The following is a 19,925-nucleotide window of genomic DNA, read 5'->3' on the forward strand; positions in this document are numbered from 1 at the left end:
GGTCATCCCCAGACTGTTGTGAAACCCACCCAGGAAAAGACAGGAGGGTGGCTGAGGCCACATCACCCTATAAAATTTCTAAAGAGAAACCTCAACCAAAAGACATTCTGGTAAGATGTCTGTGACTAGGGAAGATAAAAGGAGAGACACAAAGAATTGTTTAAGCAGAGTGTTAAGGGAATGTTCTCTAATTTCCTCATCTTCAGAAATGTTCAGAAACACAAATATTTTAAAAAGAGCTACCCACTACTCTGTGAAAAATGATAAACAATTAAAATACTCTGTCTCTTTGAAAAGTACAATAAAGGACAAATAGTGGATAATGTGAACTGGTTAGTGGAAGCTGACATTTGGGAATATGGGGAAAACCAGAAATTCAGGATTTTACTGCAAGCCCTAGGAGAGTTATGCTGGGGAAACAGAGTGGTGAATTTGAGATTCTGCTTGCCATACTTTTGGAAATGCAGGGAGAAACAAATCCTTCTGGGGAGTTTTAAAATAACTAAACAGTTGGCAATTAGACTGAACTGACTCTTGTATCCTGATTTCCTACCTAAGGATACTGGAATCTAACTCAGATACATTTTCTGTAAATTACTTACAGATAAAAAAAAAAATGCTTAACCAACTACAAATTACCAGTTAACCTCCAATTACATAACCAGAAGATAGCCACAGTCATAGTCCAAAAAAGGCAACTATAAAACTATAACCAATTACTAAATTTGGTTTATTTCCTTATGCACGGATTTAAAAAAAGCCTTTCCTTCAAGCACCTCCTGTAGACACCCAAACACAAACCATGGCTGGGGACTTCCTGACTCATACATCGGTTTGCTGTGATAAACTCTTTAATGTTTTAACGGTGCCGTAGTTTAATGTCTAACAGGAGAAAGGTCAGACTGGGGCCCCCGCGGGTCCCGCCAATGAGTTGGGATTCTCCCCTGCAGATCCTCCCGTCATTACAGCACAGCGTAGGGGAGACACGGTGCTGCGGGCGCAGAGCTGCTCAGAGAGGGTTTCCTGCAGTGCGAAGTCACGTGGGGATGGGACAGGCACCCCGGGTCCTGGCTGCAGTTCTGGCTCCCATCCTGTGTCCAGAGGGGTCGGACGGCCGAGCTGCAGCAGCTGGGACTCGGGTCCACAGACTCTGGAGCCGATGTGGGGAGGCCTGGGACCCACACCAGAGCCAATTCTGGACAGTGTCAAACCCCCAGGACAACCAGCCCCACTCACTCACCATCTCCCAGCTTCCGTGTTGTCCCGGCATCCTCCTTACAGATCTTGCAGCACCTGCAGGTCACAGGGTGACAGAGGCTGCAGCAGAGACACTTGAACCTTCCAGGGCAAAGGAGGAGGAGCAGGAACAGAGATTATGCTTGGCGGGCCCACGCAAGAGACAGAGGCCAGACCGGCTTGCAGAAGCCGCCCCTTCCTCTCCCGCTGCAAGCCTGATTGGACAGTTCTCGCCCCAACCCTTCTGATTGGATAAGGCCTGAGGCTCCTCCCTTTAATCCCCTGAGTGACAGATGATGGGTTCCCACCTATTCATAGCTGCAACCAGGCTTTCCTTTCCCTACAGGGACCTGACATTGCCTGGAGGACATTCTCATTTAACCTTGTATATAATGTTATATCCATTATGAGTAATATGTATACATATACATTCAAAATTGGAAACAACAATGATAAATATTTTAAAATTTCAGATTTGAGGCTGCGAATGGTGGCCCCTGCAGGTAACCCTAGCACTTTTGGAAGCCAAGACAAGAGGATCACTTGAGGTCAGGACTTTGAGACCAGCCTGGGCGACATAGTGATTCTTCATTTCTACAAAAAATTGAAAAAAAAAAAATAGTGAGGCAGAGTGGTGCATGCCTGTAGCCTCAGCTACTTCGGAGGTTCAGGACGAAGGATCGCTTGAGCCTAGGGGTTGGAGGCTGCAGTTAGCTATGCTCAGGCCACTGCAATCAAGTCTGGACAACAGAGCATGACCCTGTCTCTGAAATTAATTAATTAATCAGATTTTATGACCTTCATGATCTCTGGATTTTTGAAAAGGTAGCCTAAGTTTTGAAAAGGGAGGCAATCTTCTCAGGAAGCAATGCCTAATAGAAATAAAGTAGGAACTTGGCCGGGCGCGGTGGCTCACGCCTGTAATCCTAGCTCTGGGAGGCCGAGGCGGGTGGATCGCTCGAGGTCAGGAGTTCGAGACCAGCCTGAGCAAGAGTGAGACCCCGTCTCTACTAAAAATAGAAAGAAATTATCTGGACAACTAAAAAATATATATACAAAAAAATTAGCCGGGCATGGTGGCTCATGCCTGTAGTCCCAGCTACTAGGGAGGCTGAGGCAGTAGGATCGCTTAAGCCCAGGAGTTTGAGGTTGCCGTGAGCTAGGCTGATGCCACGGCACTCACTCTAGCCCGGGCAACAAAGTGACACTCTGTCTCAAAAAAAAAAAAAAAAAAAAAAAAAAAGAAATAAAGTAGGAACCAGGTGTGTCATTTTAAATTTTCTAGTACCAACATAAGAGAAAAGAAAAAGAAATATGTGAAATTGATTGTAATAATTTATTTAACTCAATATGTTCGAAATGTTATCATTTCAATATGTGAGCAATACCATATTATTAATGAAGTAGTTTTTGGTACTAAATCTTTCAAAACCTCTTTGTATTTTAAGCTTCCAGAACATTCCAATTAAAACAACACATTTGGATACGTATGTCTGATTTTGCTACTTATATTTATATTAAGGTTGACAGTGGGTCCAGAGAATGTCTTCCTATTTCTTTCATGTAACTGCTTATCATTTATGGATTGGTATTTTTTAAATTTCACTTATTTCACTGAGGGTGCAAAATAGCAATTCTCTAATCCTATTATATCCTCTGCATAGAATAGTTCTTATTCTTCCATTAAGAATTACATTTTCTCATATCTCTTCATTACATTCAAAACTAACCTATCAGGAAAGAAAGAATAAAAGTTTGATTTGCTTTTATCCATTGTCATAACAATGATGATGTGGCCCCAGCAAACAAAGAAAGCATTTAAATTATATTCTTCCTAACATTATTTTTTGCATATTTGATAGGATTCCATACACTGCAGTCTATGTCTATTTTTGAGTTCAAATTGTCCCATCTTAGGTCAGTGAGGGATGCTTCACATGGCCTCCTGTGTCCTTGTGCCATGAGACCATACGTTTTCAGAGGTTTCTTATTTTCTGGAACAAACATACATGTGTGCTTCCCTTTGTCTGTTATATAATTTGCAAATAAATGTCCAGTTTGGCATATTCCTTCCAATGTGGCTTATGGTGGTTTGTATCATGCACAATATCCTGATTTTATATTGTGTACTTTATCAGTCTCTTCTTTTATTAAAATTTATGGATATGAGTCACAGTCCAGATTTATTCTCACAGCTTGTAGAAATACTTACCAATGTTTTCTCCTATTATTTGTATTTACAATACAAATATAATATTTATATTTCTCCCTTATTTGTCCTTTATCTTACTTTAGCACATGAAGAATGAATCTAGTTTTATCTTTTTTATAAGAATATCCAGTTCACAAACACTAGACATTGCTAAAGGCTCCTCCTCTGTAGTTTTTATCGTGTAACTTCTTTTATGCACTTTGTTGGATTTCTGAATTTTCTACTGCCTCAGTCTGTTTGCCTATTTTGGCATCAGCACCACACTGCTTTAATTATAGTATGTTTTAACGTGTTTTAATGTCATGCAAAACCAAAAAACTTCATTGTATTTCTTTCTTAGAAATTTCTTAGAAAATTTTGGTTATTCCTATGTTTGTTTTTCCATGTGCACTTCACAAAATCATTGCTAGCTTAAAAGAAACTGACAGAATCTATTGTGAGATCAAATACAATGTCAAGTTAGCTTAAGGATAAATGAGTTCTTTTATTATTGAGTTTTTCTATCTAAGAACAAGACGTAACTTTCCATTTGTTTAAGTCTTCAGTCATATATTTCAGGAATGCTTTATTATTTTGCTCATATAGGCTTTACAAATTCCTCATTAGATTTGTTATAGGCTATTTTATTTTACTTTTAACAATTACTTTATAATGTTTTCACTGTATACTTCTCATTCTTTATTCATAAATGATTGTGAATTATACATAGAAAGGCTACTGTCTATGTGTATCAATGTGTATATATTGTATTTGTTTACTGAACTATTTTTTTGTATTAGGTATTTTTTTTTACTAATTACTTTGTGTTTCCATATATATATCATCTGTAAATTAAGTTTTATATAATACAGTTTTACATAATACAAGTTCTGCCATCTTCAAATGCCTTGGGTAAAGCTCAATGCAAATATAATGAATACTGTAAGCAATATTGTGGTTTTTTTTTTTTTTTTTGAGACAGACTCTCACTCTCTTGCCTGGGCTAGAGTGCCGTGGGGTCAGCCTAGCTCATAGCAACCTCAAACTCCTGGGCTCAAGTGATCCTCCTGCCTCAGCCTCCCAGGTAGCTGGGACTACAGGCATGTGCTGCCATGCCTGGCTAATTTTTTCTATATGTTTTTAATTGTTCAGCTAATTTCTTTCTATTTTTAGTAGAGACAGGGTCTCGCTCTTGCTCAGGCTGGTCTCGAACTCCTGAGCTCAAGCAATCCTCCTGCCTCGACCTCCCAGAGTGCTAGGAGTATAGGTGTGAGCCACCGCGCCCGGCCAATATTGTGCTTTTTAATGTTGTTTATGAAAATAGTAGGTATGTGTCTCATGTTTTTCATGAGTATGAAAAAGAACATATTATCAAGTTTGAAAAGATCCATTAATACCTAATTTTGATGATTTTAAATTATCAGTAATGCAAGTTAAATTCTAAGTAGACATTTTTGCATCTATGAACATAATCATATAATTGTCCTATTTCTCTTTATGAAAATGATCAACCTTATTAGTGATTTTTTAAATATTAAATGAATTACTCTAAAATTCCAGGAATAACTGAATTTTGGCAGTATACATTGTTTTAATAATCAATTAGGATTATTTTCTAGTATTATATATTACACATTTCTATGTGTAGGCAGAGATGAGATTTTTCTGTAACATTTTGTACAACATTTGGAAGTTTTTGGTACCAATGTTTCCTTTGATTTCTGAAATTTATTTGGAAGTAGTACTTCCATTGCAATGTTGGTCTTTTGTTTTTTTGAGACAGTCTCACTCTGTTGCCTAGGCTAGGGTGCCGTGGCGTCAGCCTAGCTAACAGCAACCTCAAACTCCTGGGCTTAAGCAATACTCCTGCCTCAGCCTCCCGAGTAGCTGAGACTACAGGCATGCGCCACCATGCTGGGTTAATTTTTTCTATATATTTTTAGTTGTCCAGCTAATTTCTTTCTAAGTTTTTTAGTAGAGACAGGATCTCACTTTTGCTCTTGCTCAAGCTGGTTTCAAACTCCTGACCTCTAGTTATCCACCCACCTTGGCCTCCCAAAGTGCTAGGATTACAGGAGTGAGCCACCGTGGCCAGCCTTGTAATTTGTTGAGTTTAAAAGCATTGACTTATGTGATATTTAAAATGACTGCAGAATTGCCCTGTTAATCTACTTTATCCTGGATCTTCACTTGTGAGAGCCTCTTTTATAAGCTTTTCTGTTCCTATGAATATTATATTGTTTAGACTTCCTTTCTAAACTGGGGTCTATATTGGTAAAGAATATTTTTCTAGAAAATTTCCATATTCTTTTGTTTTCCAAATCAGTGTGCATTGAGTTGTGCTATTCTTTAGTGATTTTATTGTAAACTTATAATAATATGTTCAATCTTCTAAATCTAACACATTGATGCATCCTTGTCAGTTTCTTTCTGTCACCTAATTATTTTTCCTATTGCTTAAATAAAGGGACATCTCAGAAACCCAAGAGTTAACTATACTCTAAATTTTGAGTTAAAGGCCTTCTCAGGGAAGCACATAGTCCAGTGCAGAACACGTGCTTCACTGCCAGGCCCTTTTGTGTTGGACCTTAGTATTTCCTGCTCTCTTCCATATGACACCCTGTCTGCCTCCAAGGATCACGGAAACCAAACTCTCCAGTGGTATCCTTGGACACACTGATTAAGAATCTGCAGTTATTTGGAGGATTCATGACAAAGAAAAGAGTTTTTCAGAAATAGTCTCAGCTCCACTAGTGTGCATTGTCATTGCCAGTACAGATAAAATGATAATTGCAATTCTGTGGGTAGGTGAGGTCACAAAATGGCAAGAGCCTATCTGAGGGTTTTCCCTGCCTCCCTTCCACATATATACTGACTGTGAAAACTGCCACACTGAGACCACAATCCTGAAATCATTAAGGAGTCATGCGAGTATTTTCAGCTTCAGCCAGAGAGACAGAGTCTGCAATGAAGGAGGCTTTTCAGGAGTCTGGGGAAGTGTTTCTATCCAGAAAGGAGATTAATCTGGGTTTGAAACTGGTCCACTGTTAAATACGCTGAGGATAAAAAATAATTTCTGAGGCAAGTAATGACCTCTTAGAAGTTGGCTGGAGGCCTAGACCATACAGTGAAACCCATCTTCTTCTAAGGTAATTTAATCCATAGTGATGGCAGTTAATGTTTTATCTTAGTAAATTTAAGCTGATACTTAAGTTCTTTATGATCGTTATTGTGAAATTAATCTTCTCAACTTAAATCATGGACACCATTTTCAGGAAAATAAAAATGTTAGTATAAAATCTCCATGCAAGTGATGATAATTAAATGGAACTAGAATACAATAATCAACTGCTGTACAGAAACCATGTGTGTGAGTAGCAGTGACTAGAATGTATCTTTTCTTCAATGCTGGATATATTATGTGCTTAATAGTGACAGTACCTGTTTTTTTTTTAAACCCCTCTGTTGTCTGTTGATTATACTGAGATTATTTTTCCTGTTGAAATAATGGAAGCACATTTAAGGAAAAAGTTATGTCATGATTTGGGTTTCAGATAGCAGAGAAAAAATCAAGGCCTTTAGCAGTTTCTGTTTTGAAAATGTTGCAATGTCACCTCTAGCCTCACCATGAATCTCTCTAGTAATTATTCAATGTACTTATTCCCATGCCTTTTGGATGCACCTTAATGTATTTATCTTATATTGGAGTATGATTTGATAATGATTACATTGTCATTAACTATTATTCTACTTGTTATTAAAAATTATAATATGATCACAATCATAATAATTTAGTCTTAACCCTATGGTGTTTTATCTTATTTATGTGGTCCAATCCCATAGGTTAGCTCACAGCAGTATTCTGCAGTAATATTGGTGGTTGGCACCATTATAATCTCATTTCTGGATCAAGGAAACATATATAACCTTGTTAGTGTAGTAGTAGTCTGAGTCAGAATGATTTCTTAACAGCCAAACAATCTGGGTTTAAATTCTGATTCATACAACTTACTAGGGTGGAAGTTAAATGAGTATTTTGCCTTGTCTTTGCTTAAGGTTCCTCATTAGCCATAAGAATAATATCAATAGTTTTGCAGAGTTGAATATTCAGTTAGCAATTGCATGTAAAGCTCTAATAATAAAGACTATTAGTCTAAGGGCTGTATAAAGGATAATAAATATGTAAGCACAATCAATCACTTCTTAAAGTAAATAATAAATGTTTCTGAGTGTGAACAAATTTTGTGTTGAGAATATTGAACTTCAGTAGCCTTTAAGTAACACCACTGTCATGTTTCTCTGCAGTATCGTCTGGTTCTGCATATGAATATTAGTCCAAGAATAAGGCAGAGTGGCCTCCAGAGATTTGACAATAGGAAATACCTCCTTATAGCAGGCTGTACTTGAAATCCTGGGGGATTGTTTTCTTATTTATCATTATATCTACTTTTACTTCACTAGATACAGGTTAAGATTCTCAGATATGATCATCAAGCACCTAAGATTAGCCAATGCTTTGGTCATTCTCTCTGAGGGAGCCCTCAGACAATAGCAGCATTAGAAATGAAACATTTCTGCAGTAATTTTGGATGTAAACGTATATCTTATCTTCACAGAGTAACCAGAGACGTGTCTTTGGTCATCTCCTGTCTTCTGAGTATTTTCCAGGCCATCATGATCTTCCCTTGGAACTCCAGGTGGGCAGAGCTTAAAGTGAAAGCTCACAAGTATACTGGCCAACTTAACTTCTTGTGCTGAACTTTGTACGTGCTTTTAAAGATATATTTCCCTATATATGTTTTTGCAAAATTGAGCAGTGATGATACCACAAAGCAAAAGGATTTGGATATTGTTCTTGTACCCTTCATAATATAGTGACAGCCTCATTTATTATAAGTTTTTTTTTTAGCCTTTCCTAGTCTTTTGAGTTTTGGACTTAAGATATGGGCCGGTTGTTCTGTGTCTGTTCCTGTACAGACACAAGCAAGGGCTCAACACATTTATAGGACCAACCTGTTCCCCAGATGCTCTCTTGAGCCAGAGCCACACAAAGAATCTTTATCTTGCTGCATCCTTTTGTAGCTTTTCTCACCCTCTCCTCCTTACAGTTCACACTGTACAGTTTACAGTGCTTTTTGATGATCCCAGGTAGTGGCTGGTGAACATGACTGTGCTAATTAATTCATGTTTCCCAACTGTCAGCCCCTTTGTTCTCATGGACCAAGGCAACCACATACCCAGACTCTGCTCTGCGGGCTGCAGCCTGAAGGCCCAATGTCCTAATCTGGTAATAGAGCAGAAGTTACTTTTGTTTTCAAAATGTACAGTTACTTTTTTATTTATTTGATTCTAGTAGCTTTTTGAGATATAATTCATATTTTATAAAATTTTACCTTTTTAAGTATGCTAAATATTTTTTAGTGTATTTACAGAGTTGTGAAAATATCCCCACCATCTAGTTTCAGAGTGTTTTTATCACCAAAAAAATAAACCTCACCCCCAGTGGCAGTCACTCCACAACCTTCCCCCTCCCCAGCATTAGGCAACCACTGATCTACCTTCTGTCTCTATAGATTAGTTTATTCTGGATATTCCATACCAATAGTATGTGATCTTGTGTGACTGACTTCTTTCACTTAGCATAATTTTTCAAGATTTATCTATATTTTGGCATATATACATACTTCATTCTTTTTCCATGTGGAATAATAATATTTCATTGCACGGATGTACATTTTCAAAATCCGTTTATGGACATTGCGTAGTTTCTTCTTTTTGTCTATTGGGAATAATGCTTCTATGAACTTTCATGTACAAATTTTTTCTGCACATAAGTTTTATTGTTCATCTGCGCTCTGAATTAAATAAAACATCTACGATACCTCGGGAAAGGAGATTTTTCAGGTAGCTGTTAGTTTGGACCAAATATTGACTGTCCTCTAGTGATATTATGTTTCTGCAACAGCTTTACTGAGAGATCACTGACATATTAAAAAACTATATATTTCAGGTGTACAATTTCATGTATTAAATATACATTGTAAAATGATCACCACTATTCATAATTAACATATATGTTAAACATCACCTTTGCATAGTTATCTATTTGTTTGAGTTAAGGAAATTTGAGATCTACACTTTTAGCAAATTACCAGTACTCACTACAGTATTATTATCATCCCCATTGTGCATATTAGAGCACAGAATTTATTCATCTTGCATAGCTGAAATAAAATTAAATAAATAAAATGTAATCTCACCATGGCAGACATGACCATGGTGGTGGTGGTAGCTGTGCTCCCTCTGTTACCTGCCCCGCCCTCGCTCGGCCTTGGTGTGGGACTCCTGGATCCCCTGGGCTGTGGCCGCGTCGACCCGAGGATGCCCCTGAGGACGCCGCTTGCAGGCGGTGCGTCTGGGAGCAGGCGCAGCGACTCCGGCGACCGTTTGGGGGCTTGGCGCTGCGCACTGGGCGCCCCGCTCCGACCCAGGACACCCTCAGCGGCGGTGGCGGCTCGGCCACTGCAGCCCCAAAGCGGCCCCTCGCGCCGTAGGCCTGGGAGCGCCGGCCACTGGCCCGCGCCCGGGCTCCTCCTTTGGCGCCAGCGGACAGACCGAGGGCCCGCACGGGGTCCGGCCTGTTAGTCCCCACAGCTGCTCTGAGCTGCCGGCGCCGCCCAAGCTGAACCGCCAGAGCCGGACCCACGGCCACGCCGTGCTGCCCTCTCCGGTGCCTCCGACGGGCCCGGCCGCGGCGCGGCCCCGGGCGCTTGGCCTCAGCCGCTGCGTGGCCGTCTCCGGAGCCGCCCTGTTCCCAGCCGACGCGGGTCCCGAGATCCCCGCAGCCGGCGGACCTGGTGCCCACAAGGGCCGGCACCGTGAGGAACAGTGCCACCAGGGAACGGGAGCAGAGCGAGGCCGGGGCCAGGGAGAACCAGCCGCTGCCTCCTGCACACCGGGGGATGACAACCTGTCCCCTGCTGCAGGCAGAGCTGGGCGCAGAAGGGGCAAGCAAACACTGCAGCCTAGAGAGTGGCATGGGGACAGCCAGCCCAAGACCCTGCACCATGTGAACTAAAATAAAATTTTAAGGCTCACTCTCCTGCCCCCACTGGCTGATTCAATGGACCCCCTCTTGGCCAAATGAATATCCTAAAACCAAATTGCCTGCCAGGAGGAAGGAGGTCAGACATGCCTTATCATGCCCCCCCTCCCTTCTTGGGGACATCTTTGTAACCCATTAACAGGCCTAAGGGTGTGCAAGACACACCTGCAGGTCCTCAGTTTACACAACAAATATGTGTCCAGTGGCTTATCTCTGATAAACAGCAACTATGTTAAAACATTCCAAGCCTTTAGACAAAGTTTCATGTCTTTAACCAATTACAAGCCAAAGATTCTTTAAACCCACCTATAACCTGTAAGCCCCCCACCCCCTTCCAGATGGCCCCCCTTTTCAGGCCCAACCAATGTATGCCTCCCATGTATTGATTTATGACTTTACCTGTAACCCCTGTCTCCCTGAAATGTATAAAACCAAACTGTAACCCAGCCACAGTGAGTCCTCTTGAGGTTGGCTCCAGGTCATGGTCCTCAAATTTGGCTCAGAATATAAATCTCTTTAAAATTATAGAGTTTGGCTTTTTTTCCGTTGACAACCACAAGCTGCTGGAACTGCACAGACTTGGCCACTCGGGGCGTGAGAGCACGCTTAAGGAGGAGCCTTAAACTGCCAGCAGGTTTTTGGGTTTCCGGGCCAATGGGTCTAAAGTGGTTGCAAAAACAGCAAGGAAAAGGAAGCCTTCTCCAGAAACAGAAGGTGAAGTCGGGCCCCCTAAGATCAATGGAGGAGCCCAGCCATGGCTGTCCACATCCATAGAAGGGCTCAAGATCCCCTGTCTCCTATATCCTGTTTTGTGTCTTCACTGCCACCCACTGCCTCACCTCATTTCAAGGGGACCACACCACCTGATGCAGCCCAGAATGGCCAGTCCCTTAGGCACCTCTGATCTTAGTGGCAGACAATGCAGGAGCAGTCATACCTTGAAAGATACCAACCAGGTTTACTCCAATACCAGGAGGAATAGCAACAGTTTGCCCTCTCTGTCATCTGTAAACCAAAGCAGACTGGGACTCAGAGAGGTGGGGGAGCAGGGGACAAACAGCACAGGAGGACTGGAGTCAGTGCACCCTGCCAGCCTCCCCAACCCCTCTCCAGCAGCCAGCACCCCCCTGTGCTGCACCTTGTGCCACAAGTGGCTGTGGAACACCCATTTAGTGCAGTGCCCCTTGGTCCCTTTACACAAGTTCTAATTCCCTTTCTCAGGAGAATGCATCAAATAGCAGGGAGCTAGTGGAGAGGTCTATTGTCCCATTGGGGGTAAAATGCCCTCTTGTGGGCTCCAATGTTCTCCAAGGGGACATGTAAGGGGAAACGCAGGGGGGACATGCAGGGGGAAATTTGCATCCATTGTTTTCGGAGATGTGAAAGTGAAAGAGACTTCTGACTTGCTGGTTTTAGAAAATAAAAACAAAACAGTGATTGCCCTTAATTAAAATTGATTGAATTGTATAGGGGTCTCCATATATATGCATATATCCAAGACAAAGGCAATGTAGACTCCATAAACATGGCTGTATAATTTTGTGGGGGTTTTTTTTAGTACATTATATTTCTACATTTTTTAACAACAAAAGGCACGTACGTACTTATAAAGCACATCTTCATGCTTTTTTTATCCTGGTGGCAGCTTCTGTCCTATGTAGCTGTAACTTGAGATGCTTCATTAGAGCACCTGGCACATCAGAAATGCATCTTGCTGTATTTTTATGTACTTATTTTACAAATAAGAAAAGCCAAATACATTTTCTGACATTGTAAGATTGCTTTACTGTCCAGTATTCTTTATTGCTGACCACTCTCTCAGGCCAGAGGGCAACTGGTGTAGAAGGAAAGGAACTGAGTGAAAGCGGCACTGTTGCTAAGTGGGTACACCCCTGGGAAATACCACCAGGTTTATCCAGAAACATTGTCCTCTTCAAGGAATAGGAAAAATAGACTTTGAATCTATTTTGTTCTTAAAGCTCAGTTCTTATGATATTGATGATTGCCTAAGAGGTACTGCTGGAAGATTTTCAAGATTGTGTGGTCTTTTGGGGAGTATTTTTTGAGACAAATTTGACCACTGTTCCCTCTCCATGTGTCAGTTGTGATATTGCAATGCTAGTTGGTTACATAAGACACAACATCGGTGATAGAAGGTGATGACAAATGGTTGTGTGGACAAGACGGCAGTGCCATCTCTACAGTTCTGCTTCATCTTTTTAAAAACCCTAGAGCTCTGTTTGTTGTTGCTATTGTCCTTTCCTTTGAAAGAGTCACAAGTTACAGTCCAGATGAGGTTGGAGATTCTTGGAGTGGTTTTGTTTTTTATCATTTACCTGTAGTGCTACTGTCGGCAGCTAGATGATTATTACTATATTAGAGACAGAAATGATTTCAGGAGTTTTGCAAGGCTTTGCCCTGAAGGCGTATGTGAGCATGTTAGTCCGCATTTCAAAAGCTGCCTCGTCTCAAGAGGGCGTCTCAAGGGTCAGTAGTAGCTGCTTTCCAAGGTGATGCTGCAGTCTCAAGCCTGTGGTTTTTGCCTGCTTCGAAGGACAAAGCAGGTTTGCATGGAGCCACGAGAGGGGAGCTGATCAGAGAAGTGCCCACTGAGAGACAGACACCTGTGACTAAGAGCAATTAGCCCAAGGGACAGCTTTTGCTTGACTTCTGAATATCTGTCTCAATACACAATAACTAGATAAAATATGGAGCTACTATGTCTCTGTTTAACTTTTCTGCTAAAGTGATAGTTTTATCTTAGAACTTAGAAGTTTGTCCTAGAAAGATTTTGTAACCATTTGCTCACATAGATAGAGTTAATTAAGGGACCTATAGAAGACTGTACCCATAAATACTGATGTGAAACTTCAGCCTTGGCCTCAAAATTCACAGGAATATTTTGGGGACACCCAATCACCCTCGCTTTTTCTATTTTCATAAATCTGTTCTTTATAAACTGTATTTTTGCCTCTGTGTATTGTTTTATTTCTATTTTCTATTATTTTTTCCTCCTTTGCAATGACCCCTGCCTGAGTGACCCGATTCTTTGCTGGGAGCATAGCTAACTCCCCGCATGCTACTGTTCTTGATACTGTCATCTATACTCTGTTTCTAGGGAGTGTTAAATACAGTATGATAGAAACAGCTATGTTTCACGGCCAGGACAGACCATAGGCACATCAGTGACAGCTCAAACGCAGGTGGAAGAAACACATAATTTAGTTCTTGCATATGTTTGAATGATACGGTTCTTCTGGGAAAACAGTGATAAACCAATGAAAAGTAAAGAAATTAAAAGTTTCATGTAGTAGGCCCACCTCTCAAACTATTTTTAGAAGGCTTTGTAAACTAATTTCTTTTGATCTTTATTTTGTATTAATAAAACGACTTTTAAACCAATACATCATCAATTAGAAAAAAAATAGGCCGGGCACGGTGGCTCACGCCTATAATCCTAGCACTCTGGGAGGCCGAGGCGGGTGGATCGCTCGAGGTCAGGAGTTCGAGACCAGCCTGAGCGAGACCCCGTCTCTACTAAAAATAGAAAGAAATTATATGGCCAGCTAAAAATATATATAGAAAAAATTAGCCGGGCATAGTGGCACATGCCTGTAGTCCCAGCTACTCAGGAGGCTGAGGCAGTAGGATCGCTGATGCCCAGGAGTTTGAGGTTGCTGTGAGCTAGGCTAATGCCACGGCACTCACTCTAGCCTGGGCAACAAAGCGAGACTCTGTCTCAAAAAAAAAATAAAAAATAAAAAAAATTAAAAAAAAATAAAATAAAATTTGATGAATAAAATGAGTGGCAGGAGGGAGGAGTCACTGCAGCCAATAGGACAGAGCCATGCCCAGCTGAGTGCTTGTAACAGGCAGGTCCAGCAGAACAACCCACACTCTGAATCTGAACATGTAGAGAGAAGACCTTTAGCTTCAACATGGAAATGGCAACTGAAGTCCCAGGCCCCTACTGATCAACTCCTTTTCCAAGAGATCTCTTTTACAGAAAGAGACTTAGATGAGGAGAAGAAATCAAATGAAGAAAACTGCAAGACACTCTCTTCTCATCCCAGTGACAACACCTAATGGCAAGGCAAGGCCTTGGGCTGTTTATATGGAGGCTGGAAGGAGGGGTGGGGTCAGGGATACAGTGTGTCTTTGATAGTGTTTTATTCTGACATGGGGATGGAATATGGCTTATAGCACTCAGGGAGCTTTGAGAAATGTGGCAATAATTACATGGAACCAGGTTCTGCACATTCACTCTTGACACTGGATAAACAGACCAGGTTGACAGAATGACCCACAAATATGGGTCATGGATAGATTACAGGGCTCTGTGCCTAGAGAGAGGTAATTCACCCAAACTGCCTTTTGCTCAGTGTCAAAGCCCAATCTAAATTAGGAGAATTCTAAGGAAACTAAGCTCAAAGCCAGAAACAGCACTGCTAGATGAGGTAAGATTTGAGTTTTCCAAGGTTAGAAGGGACAGAGAAGGAATCATCACAGTTTCCCCCAGAAAGGCACCTGGAAGCTATTTGGCAACTCAAACTCTCATTTTATCCACAGAATCAGAGTCCAGCTCAGATGAGGGAAACTTCAGGGAGAGGAAAATCAGTTCCAAGGACAGCTGCCTACATAGAGCAGGTAGGATTTTCTTTTTTGCCCTAAAGGGCAGACAAGCAGTTAACTTATACAGGACTTAGGCAGGATGGGGGTTTCTCACTGGCTAAAAGGATGTTAGAGATCCTGGCATCCGGAGAGCATTCAGGAGAAGTTCAGCCTCACTTAATTAGGGAGGCTGACAAGGTACACAAGTAGGAGGAGAGACAAGTGGGTTTCACCTGAAGGTGCTTGGGGAGGTTTCAGAAATGAGTATTCACGGAGACTGTTCTGGCAAGTCTCTCACTCGCATGCTTCCTCCATAGGGAACCATCCAGGACTGTGGTACCCAACCCCTGGTCCACAGCCTGTTAGGGACTGGGTGGTAGAGCTCCACTGCCCACCCCCCCACATTCATGGAAAAATTATCTTCCATGAAACTGGTCCCTGGAGCCAAAAAGTTTGGGGACCACTGGTCTAGGAGATGTGCAGAGCTTGACTTTTGACAAGAAACAAAGGCATCCAATGTTGTACACAACAATGAAATTAAAGAGACCTGTGATTCCCACTCTAGGGGACCCTAGGGAATGGATGCAGGAAGTGGCCCAGATTGTGGTTTCCAGGAGACCACCCACGACCATTTTGGAAGAGCCTGGGGACCTCCATGTGTGTTATGTCTGAGGTCATTTGTCAAGACTTAGCCCAGGTGCAGGCATAGCAGGTGCATTCTCAGATGACCCGAGAACAGCTCTCTGAGCTTGCCCAGCTCTGGGGCTTCTGTGTACCATGGAGCAGACTTTCTACACTATGGTGACCCGGAAGGCCTATGTTTTACCTGCTGAGGGCTGGCTCATCTCAGTCATACTGTCTAGTTCCAGGGATTCAGCCCTGGATGGAGAAGCTCCGATCTCTTCCTAGGAGGGAGACAAGCCCACCCCTTCCCTGGGCAGGAGATAACAACCTGTCAGTGGATCAGATGAGGTTGAGTTGGGAGCTCTCTGACCCTATTCAGCAAAGGATGCGGCTCTGGGAGCAAGAACAAGGAACTTCTACTTCTCAGATTCCTCCAGATGACCAGGAATGACAATTGTAGACACATTGTGTTAATAAATGGCAGAACCTCGGGTGATCCTAGGAAAGGAACTTGAACAATATACTCAGAATGGTGAACGCTGGGTTTCCTTGAGGGTTAAGGTTACTGGTAAATTTTATATTTCATGTGAGATACATGATGTCTTTTGGACGTCTTCTGATAGTCATGCAATTCATTATAATAAGAAAAAATGGTATGTAATCATTCATATGTGGTTTTATAGTGTAAAGTGTAGCAAAATAAATACATATTGATAACCTTGTCTATTCATTCAAAAAGGAATATAGATTTTCATTTTTCCAGCTCAAATTGATGGAGGACTGATACCCACCAACCTTTAATAGTATTTTCTATGGAGAAATGTTCATTTTTCAATTTGATAAAATCATGCTGAAATCACCATGCCATTATTTTTTAAATTATTTTTATATAAAATCTAAGACAAGGTCTATTAAGTGCTGATTGATCACATTTACTTTTCACCTGACATGTTATTTACCTAATTTTAATCTTTATTCCATTGTATAGGTTTCAATTGATTCTATTTTGTGGTAGAATATTAAATCTAATACAGGTATTATTTTTTAACATATTGTTGTTTTACTTTATATATTTTTATTGGTTATTTTGCTCTTGGATCATGCAATATTTTATCATAAAATGTACTTAATTTTTATATAGGGGAAATAAAAGTATTTGGGTGTTTGTTTTGTCTCTTGACTCATAATTTACATATTACATAGTAATGAGATAAATGTTAATGTATTTTGAGTATTTTAAATTTCAGATAATTATGCATTTTATCTATATGGAATTTGTTTTTACCACATATGTGTGTTAGAGAGCTGTTTCCTCTTCACTTTTGCTTCATCTCCACCCTGACACCCACAGACCCCACAGCTCTTACTGTAGTTGGGAGACAGCAGACTATCATTTCACCAAGTGGGCCCAGTTCAGTGATAATATAGTAAATATAAGTTTAAAACCAGGACACACCTTCAAAGCATACATAACAAGTGCCTAAATATATACAGCAATAGTTTACAACTTGCAGTTGGGGTGGGAGATGAAACTGCAAAAGAATTATTAAAGTAAATTAAAATGGAGATACATAACCACTGACTCCCTAAGCAGACTAAAACAGTTAGGTCTTATGAGTGACCTTAATGTTTCTTGCTTTGCAAATGTAAGCAAAACTTAACTTGAGATATTTCAATTTTTTACAAAAACCTATATTAAAGAAAAATAGGACTTAAGCACAAGTATCAGTAATATCCATCAAACCTATAATTATGTAACTAGAGATTTTCCAACAATGACAACCAAAAAAGAAAGAATTTTGTAACTTCAACCAATCAAATAATTATTTTGCTTCTGTATTTTTTTCCTTTGTTTTTTTTTTTTTTTTTTGAGACAGTCTCACTCTATTGCCTGGGCTAGTGTGCCCTGGCATCAGTCTAGCTCACAGCAACCTCAAACTCCTGGGCTCAAGCAATCCTCCTGCCTCAGTCTCCTGCATAGCTGGGACTACAGGAGTGCACTGTAACACCTGACTAATTTTTCTGTTTTTAGTAGAGACAGGGTCTCCCTCTTACTCAGGCTGGTCTTGAACCCCTGAGCTCAAGCAATCCTCCCACCTCAGCCTCCCAGAGTGCTAGGATTACACGTTATTCTAGAGGATTACAAGTGAGGAAATGGGAAGAACACCAAGAAAACTGTCCTGAACTGTTAACACTAAGGGATCAGAATATTTGTTGAGATAGAGGCATGGGCAGTGGCAGTAGAGATACTTAAGGATGAGTTCTCTGCTATTAGGTTTCTGGACCTAAGCATATAACATGACTGCTTTTCTCCTTTCTCTCTGTAAAAATTACCTGAGCATATTTTGGATTTTTACTTATGTAAAGTTGCAACTTTCAGGTACTGTCTCCATTTCATGGACTGGCAGTGTGGACCATTTGGGTTGTTATTGGGAAAAATTCAAGAGCCCAGAAAGCCACAACGGAGAGTACTACCTAAGTAAGACTCCAGTGAGTGCCACTCAAGCTTGCTTAATTTTTCCCAAGTTGAGAGTCCCCTTCCCTTCTGCAGTTTCACAAAGGACTATTTTTAGGTTTGTTCCAGGAGGGTGTTAACCAACATAAAATTTTAAGACTCACCCCCCACCCACTGGCTGACTAAATGGACCCCTTCATGGCCAAAGGAATATCCTAAAACTAAATTGCCTGCCAGGAGGAAGGAGGTCAGACATGCCTTATCATGCCCCCCTCCCTTCTTGGGGACATCCTTTGTAACCCATTAACAGGCCTAAGGGTATGCAAAACAAACCTGCAGGTCCTCAATTTACACAACAAATGTGTGTCCCTCTGGTTTATCTCTAATTAAGAGCTTCTTATACATTCAAGCCTCTAGACAAAGCTTCATGTCTTTAACCAATTACAAGTCAAATAATTTTTAAACCAACCTATAATCTGTAACCCCCTGCACCCCATTTGGGCCAAACCAATGTATGCCTCCCACGTATTGATTTATGACTTTACCTCTAACCCCTGTCTCCCTGTAATGTATAAAAGCAAACTGTAAGCTAGCCACACCAAGTCCACTTGCTCAAGGCGTCTTGGGTGTGGCTCCAGGTCATGATCCTCAAATTTGGCTCAAAGTAAATCTCTTCAAAATTACTTTTGCAAAGTTCGCCTTTTTTTCCCATTAACAAGGGTAAATGATACTAAATTTTCACACGGCTACCCCAAGCATTCAGTTGATGGTGACCAGAATATATGCAGTGACCACAAGGCCCTATGCTTGACTCTTAAAAATCAGGACTGAAGTGCTAACTGGTGAACATGCTGTTTTCACTGCATTGATAAGTCGGTGCTTTTCAAACTGCATGCCAAACACAGCCCAAATTTGATAACATACCATGCTACGGCATAGTCAATTGACTATTCATGTGTACGGGATGAGAGTGTTTTAGTGTGAAAAGAAGTGACAACAAATGATATTGACAGCAGTAATTACATATACACACATCCTAAAGGAGCAAAATGCTGTAATTTTTGCAAGCCCACACACAGTAAACTTGGGATTAGAGAGAACAAACAGGAGGTGTTGTGGGAAGGCTGTGTAGTATCAAGAAGGTGAGATGCTCCTCGATTCCCACAGAACAATGCTATTGATTTGTCTGAAAAATTATCTGGAGTGGCAGGGAACTGAAAAGGTGTTATACCACCAACAATTAAGAGTATAATAATGTGCTATAATAGTATAATGTTGTAATATATCATGTACTATCTATGTTAACTACTGTAAATCCTCACTTATGGAAAACATGAGAGAGTTTTCTACTCTTTTCAGAAACAATACTAAAAAGCACAACATTGCCTATAGCATTCCTTCAATTTGCAGTGAGCCTTATCCAAGGCAATTGAAGGCTGAAGAAGACATGGAAATAAATATATACGACCCTATTTGCACATGATATGATTATATATCTAGAAGCCCAAAGAAATTGGTACAAAAAACCAATTACAAAAAATAGTTCAACAGACTATTACAATATAAGATTGATGCACAAAACAGTAGGATTTCTAAGTAGAATTCACAATCATTCATGCATACAGTGTGAAAAGAATACAATAAAAAATATAGTATAATTTTTAAAAAGCAAAACAAGATTGCCTAGGAACAAATCTAATTAA

The 19,925-nt window shown here is 40.7% G+C and overlaps 1 pseudogene; it reads left to right on the forward strand.

Annotated features, from left to right (window-relative positions):
* The first annotated feature begins 10,870 nt into the window (after nt 1–10,870).
* LOC123649019 lies at nt 10,871–11,740 on the forward strand (annotated as a pseudogene).
* Nucleotides 11,741–19,925: the final 8,185 nt, after the last annotated feature.

This window comes from Lemur catta, chromosome 13 (assembly GCF_020740605.2).
Source record: "Lemur catta isolate mLemCat1 chromosome 13, mLemCat1.pri, whole genome shotgun sequence".
NCBI classification, from domain to species: domain Eukaryota; kingdom Metazoa; phylum Chordata; class Mammalia; order Primates; family Lemuridae; genus Lemur; species Lemur catta.